The sequence below is a fragment of the Lemur catta genome, chromosome 1 (genome assembly GCF_020740605.2).
Source record: "Lemur catta isolate mLemCat1 chromosome 1, mLemCat1.pri, whole genome shotgun sequence".
NCBI classification, from domain to species: Eukaryota; Metazoa; Chordata; class Mammalia; order Primates; family Lemuridae; genus Lemur; species Lemur catta.
Window position 1 is genome coordinate 216,178,176 of NC_059128.1, and position 7,326 is coordinate 216,185,501.

Consider the following 7,326-nt stretch of genomic DNA (forward strand, 5'->3'; position numbering starts at 1 on the left):
CAAATATTAAAAAGTGCTATTCAACATAGGCCTACACTAGGGTCACAAATGTGTTTTCTCTGGGAATGCTGTTAAGCAAGGAATCTCTGAAACTAGTGAAGTAGTGAGGCAGAGTGGAAAAACACAGGCAGGTGGTTAGGGAGTGTGAAGACGTAGTCTGGCCTCTTTTTTATTGGACGATAATAAACCCTGTGACATTGGTCACGTAACTTCCTTTCTGTCTGAACTTAGTTAGAGGAGAATAATACTTGCCTGCTCAACATATACTAAGAGATTTGTTGTTACTTAATGGACGTGAAGTTGTCTAAAAACTATATATTATTTATTATTAAACAAACTGAGGGTCCTAGTATAATTATCATTATCTTCTTGTTATCTGTAGGTTCAGTATTAATCATAAAGGAGGCCTTGAAGATCACCATCCAAGCCTCTTGTTTTCTAAATGGGGAAATAGCTCTAGAGAGGCAAAGTGACATGCTCAAGGCCACACTGGAAATGAAAGTCAAGATTGAAACTAAAGCCATGACTCCCAATCCCCAGCTCAGAACGCACTGTACTAGGACCAAAGTCTGTACTATCAAGTAACCTTCCAAACAAGGCCTATGTGGGACTAAACATCTTTTTTAAATGATATTTTATGTGTTGATTAAGAATACGGTAAAGAACGCTATTTGCACCATCCACATTTAAATGAAAAAAAGGAGTCGTACAGATCAAGTGATTTGGCCTCTTTCCAACAAGAAAACATGCGTAAGAAGGAAACAGCAGAAAGTCAGCTTCTCCCTGGAGGTCAACCTGCTGGATGAGACAGCACTTCCAAATTCCTGAAACAACTGCATTCTACTGTTGCTTCAAATCACCAAGGCTCTCCTCCTCAGAGCCCTATATATATAATACAGATCCATATATTTTGTTTTTTTTTTATTTTTTTTTTTTATTTCAGCTCATCATGGGGGTACATAAGTTCAGGTCATATACATTGTCCCTGTCCCGCCCATCCCCCCGAGTCAGAGTCCCAAGCGCGTCCATATATTTTGACCTAAAAATTTAATTGGAAGAATTCCATGACTCTACTTGTAGTAATTGGAGTCAAGCATTCACCTTCTCACCTGCCCCTGTTCTGGTGGCCTCAACATCAGTTCACTTCCTAGGAACTTCAAGCAAACATTCGCCTGTGCTTAGCCTTGATGTATACACCCCCTACCATATCACGTGTAATTTCAGTCCTTGGAACAGAATATTCATTTTTATACAGACTCCAACTTCTGTGTCTAAAACCTTTGGGGTCGTATGTGTTTCAAAAATTCATACTTGTTTGGAATTTAGAAAGATAGTTCGGTGCCTTTCTTAATATGTTACAAATACCCCAGCAGAATTTTGAAAAGAATCCCCAAATTAAGTGCTTTAATATTTCTTTAGAAAAACATATGAATATTCTCAATGATTGGAATAGAGAGAAGCCTCATGTCAGAATAGACCAGGTTTTGCCACCAAGTGAGTTTGCTACACATTTACAGAAAATGATCTGATTTCAGAGCTTTTTGGATTTTAGAATTGCGAAGAAGGGATTGTAGATTTTCACAACTACTCAGTTTATACAATTACCCAGTCTAGTCCACTACCATTGGTGACTTCATTTATCTCTCTAAGAGAATCATCAATGTTATGTTAGTACTTGTACTGAGTTGATTTTTCCTGTGGACTTTTTCTGTCCTCATAAGGAAACATCTCAAAAAACCAAGATAGAAAACGTCATCATTGACAAATATTTTTTTTCCTATTCTTTTCAAAAGCAGTGTCTTTTTTGTTGGCAGCAAGAACAAGTACCTGCCTCCACCTAAATCATCAGTGTGACCAGGGTTGGAAGGGTGTTAGCTAATCTGAAGATGATCATTGTCATGGACTGAATTGTGCCTCCCCAAAGTCATATGTTGAAGCCCTAAACCACAATGTGCACAATGTGACTTTATTTGGACATAGGGCCTATAAGGAGGTAATTTAGGTTTAGATAATGAGGTCATAAATGTGGTATCCTGATTTGATGATATCAGCGTCCTGACAAGAAGAGCCATCGGAGTGTTCTGTGTGTGTGTGTGTGTGTGTGTGTGTGTATGTGTGTGTGTCCTCACCATGTAAAGTCACAGTGAGAAGGCAGCTATCAGCAAGCCAGAAGGAAAGCCTTCACCAGGAACCACTCCGCACCTTGATATTGGACTTCCCAGCCTCAGAACTGTGAAAAATAAACATCTGTTGTTTAAACAACCCAGTCTGTGGTATTTTGTTATGGCAGTCTGAGCTCACTAATACAATCATTACAATTCTGCTTCTCAGACTGGCTATATTCTCATGTCTTATACACAGTCAGGAGTCTTGCTCATGATAACATTTATGGCCATTAAGCTTGGTGTTGGGAGGTCTAAATTCTAGACTGGACTCTGCCACCAATTAGAAGTGTGAACTTGGACATGTCACTTCCTTTCTCCAGAGCTCTGTTTCTCAGTTGTAAAAAGAGGGTTGTGGACTGGATAATCTCTAAGCTTCCTTTCTGCAGTGACAGTCCGAGACACTGGGAATTCGACCACACCCAGATTCCATTTCCCAGTAATGCTTTTTGGCAAGGCCAGGAAACAACTCAAGAATCACTTACGCCATCCTTTCTCCCCACTCCACCACCAAGACAATTTCTGTTGCTCTCACACCTACCTCTAGGGTGTTAGCAAGATCAATAGAGCTGTTTGTGTTTCTCAGATGGAAAAGCTCATGAATGTCCTTGCCGCTTGATTGTGGTTAGAGCTGCTTCATGCATTGCTGATGGCCTGCACTTCTGAAAGATGCTGAGGTAAATGTAAATTACAGCAGGGTCAACTTGGGGGTAGGAAATAATTCTTCCCAAGATGCCCATCTGGCAATATCCCATGGGATCAGGAGGCAAAGATCATGTAAATATCATCCTCTACATCAATAAACTACCTTCATTGCAGAGGTGAGGTCAAGGAAGGTGAGACAAAGACATGAAAATGGTTCCTTCCATCAGAAGAGCTTTTGTTCTGCTTTTGCTCTTCCCCTCGCTTCTGGCCAGGGATGTGAAACACTATGATTGTTTCTGTGAGTCGAGCAGAGGAGTGACATTCCCTCTGCCCACCCACTACTTACTACTAATTTCCTCCATCCCTTCTCCAATTCTGATCTTCAGTTCTTCCCCATTCTTTTACCAAACCCCTTATCCCCAAGTCTGATTACATTGCCTTCTCTTTTCTCCTCCTAATGCATCAAAGGGATAATAACCCCATAAGAGAAAATGTTTAATTTTACTGTTTAATCAGTACTCAAACTGAAATATAGCTGATATATCACAATTGACATGGCCTATATCATCTTTAAGTCACATTGCCATGTCCTCAAAATATTTACAGAAGTATTTCTGCCGGAGGTTTCCAATTCTTGCTACGCATCAGATTTACTTGAAAAGCTTATTAAAAATACAGATTTCCAGGCCAAATTGCAGAGGTCCTGAACCAGAACCTGTGGTTCTGGAACCTAGAATCTGCATTTTAACAAGCTTCCCAGTATTTCTTAGGCAATTAGCCTAATATTAGTCATCTGGGAAATATTAATGTTGGTTTTTTGCTCACAGAAGCAGAGACCTCATGTCTTTAATCTTGATTTTGGTATTAATTATAAATCTTTGTAGCATATAACAAAAACATAATTCTAACTACTTTAACAAAAAAAAAAAAGCTGTATTGTAGGACATTGGAGTGGATCATGAAACACCAAGAAAGAATACAGTTGGGCTCAAGAAAAACAAAAAAGCCACCATCCAGACTCTTCTGTTTCACATACTGACTGGTTTCTGAATATCTGCTTGGCTTTTCTGTCTCAGCTCAGACAGGCTTCTTCCTGTCCTCAGTGGCAGAATGTGATTGCATCATTTTCCAAGTGCTACATGCTTTAGTCCATATACTCAGACAACTTTCTCTTCTATAAATCCCAATTCTCAGGAAAGAATTGACATTTTCTTGGGAGGCATCAGATGTCTACTTTCCCTAAAGTAAATGTGTGTGTGCATGTGTGTGCATGCATGCACACACACGCACACACACACATTCTCTCTCTTTCTCTTTCTATTTCTATTTCTTCTATGAACTATGGCAAAGAGTCTATTAAAGGATTTCTGAATCTCCCATTTTTGTATCTGGTAGTTCCTTTGGCTGGTTACAATGGCCAAGGTGAGGTTGACATGGAAGCTCTCTTAGTCACTGTATGGTTCAAATTTGGTGGGTAGCAGCAGTTAGACAACTGTGGGAAGCTCCTGTTAAAAAAAAAAGTTGTAGAAAGCCTATAGTCCCAGCCAGCAGTCCCCAAAGTTTTTGGCACCAGGAACCGGTTTCATAAAGGACAATTTTTCCACAGACTGCGGATGGTTTGGGAATGATTCAAGTGCATTACATTTATTGTGCACTTTATTTCTATTATTATATTGTAATGCATAATGAAATAATTATACAACTCACCATAATGCAAGATCAGTGGGAGCCCTGAGCTTGTTTTCTTGCAACTAGACAGTCCCATCTGGGGATTATGGGAGACAGTGACACTGAAGCGTGTTGCTTATGTCCAGTCTACTCCATAATCTTGTTTTGGTTGCTGTCACTGCAGAAAACTCTGCTTCACAAAGATAGGATGTTGAAAATGGAAGCAGGATTTTCAGAGCTTTTGTGAAAACCTCAGGGTATTCTGCCTTTACTTAATCCAGAATGTATGAAGATTTGAAGTTGTCTGAAACATACTTTTAAGGCCACTGTCATTTGCAATCTCAAGCAGTTGATCCTCTTCTAGCATGGACAAAGTAGATTCACCTGGCTTATTCACAAATGGGTCACAGATGCATTCCTTCCCTGTTCAGGGGTCTTTTGTGGTTGGGAAGTAATGCTCACACTCTTTTGAAAGCTGAGATAGGTGATCATGCACCCGGTGGGAGAAAGAAGGCCCTGGCTCAGTCTCTTTCAAAATCTCTGCTAATGTTTGAAACATGTCAAAAATCCCAATGTTTACTCATCACCCCCATAATTCCAGTTTGGCTTTGAATGCAGCCACTTTATCTGATGACTTGAATACAATTGTCATTCTCTGTTTAGGTGACACATTGAGTTCATTGAGCAGGTTGAATATGTCACATAAGCAAGCAAGTTTTGCAACCCATTCTGTGCCAATGAAATGCGCTGCCAGTGGTGACTATTTTTCTAAAAGAAATCTCTGGAGTGTCTCTCATAACTCAAAAACTCTGGCCAGTGATCTACCTTTAGAAAGCCATCTCACTTCTGTGTATAAGAGAAGACATGTGTGCTCTGTGTCCATCTCCTCACGGAGCTGCATGAACAGATGTGAGTTAAGGCCATGTACTTTAATGTGGTTCATAATTTTAATCACATCCTGCAAAACATTGTTTAGTTCAGGGGACATTTTTGGATAGCCAGCATTTCTCTGTGGATGACACAGTAAAAAAAAAATAGACTCACATTTAGAAGCTACCAGCTTGACCCAAGTAGTGAAACCAGAAGGCCATCCAGTCATGGCAGCCACTCCATCTATCCATACACCAACACAAAACGACCAATTCAGTTTTCCTTATATGTAATCATTAAAGACTTGAATTGTTCTGCAGCTGTGCTGTTGGTTGGCAACAAAAGTGCACATAACATATCCTCATGCACATCCTCCTGAAAAAACATATCACACAAAAACAAGCATTGTTGCCTTGTTATCAACACTGGTAGATTTGTCAACCTGGATTGTGTGCTATGGTAACTCATTAATCCTCTCTAACAATTGTGCCTCAATATCCTCTGCTATTTCATCAATTCGTCTAGTTATGGTGCTAGCTGAAAGAGGAACACATGCCCCCTTTTGAACTATGGCCTCTCCTAAAAGTTCACAGCAAATGTCCTCAGCAGCAGACAGGATCAACTCTTCACCAATAGTAAAGGGCTTCTTAGCTTCAGCAATGTGGTTAGGCACTAAGAATGATGCTGTCAGTGCAGACACACTTGATGAAGTGGTGGCCTTCAATAATTGTTTCTATTCATTGGGTTCACAATTTTTTCTTTTGAAAAACTCCAAAGGCTGGTCTGTTAATGCAGGGTGCTTGGTCTTGATGTTACAAAGCAGTTTCAAAGGTTTCATGGCTTCATTGGATAGCCAGCCACCACATATTATGACAAAGTGGGCTTGGAGAATGTGAATCACCTATTGCAAAGAACCTATAACTTAAGTGGGACTCTTGGTATTTTCTTTTAAATGCAGGTTTCATTTTGTTGGTAGTCTTAGAGTCTTCTGCTGTCTCATCATTGGGTCTTTCCCCCTTTTCAAAGAAGCTGTCCAGTGATATTTGTTTTTGACTCATTTTTTCTAGAGTTAGCTTGTGGGCTTACCAAAACTGTGCAGTGCGCAGTGCAGGGAAAGAGGCATGGATGGAAATGGTAAATAAAATAATGGGTGGGCCATGTGTGAACTAAAATAAGTGTCAGATTCTGACTTAAAGCCTGCCACCAGATGCAGCTGTACAATTGATGTATATCAGCTCAACTTACCACTATAAAGCCTGCCACCAAATGCAACTTAATTGTCACTTGCCATTCACTGATAGGGATTTGATACAAGCCTATAAGCAATTGATTTATTATGTTCTCTATGCAGTCAAACCTCTCTGCTAATCATAATCTGTATTCACAGCTGTTCCCCAGTGCTAGCATCACTGCCTCAGCTCCACCTCAGATCATCAAGCATTAGATTCTTATAAGGAGTGCGCAACCTAGGGGAAAGTACGGGGTGAGCCAAAAAAAAAGAAAAGAAAAGAAAAGAAAAAGGTGTGTACTATAATACATCTCTCTTAGTGCCCATCATGGTACTTTGCTCCTAATAAATATTCTATAAACATTCATTAAATAGAGCACTGGGCAAGAAGCAATCAGAAGTCCTGATTTTGAATGAAAGTATCAACACCAACTAGCTATGTAAACATCAAATCTTTAAATAAGTTTCTTCATCTAAAGAGTGGAGCTAATAATATGGTAATTTGGTGGATAGAAAAATTCAAAATTATACACACACACACACATATTTTATTTATATTTAAAGTGTTATAAACCACAAACAACCATAAACATTAAGTACCACTTTCAATGATTTAAAATATATGTTTGGGTGTCCTCATTCATTGTTAAAGACTCACGTGCTTAACTTAATAAGATTATTTATAGAAATGCCAACAGAGTCCACCTTGCTTGAAGATGCTGCCATTTATCAGAGTTGTCTACTGTTTAAATG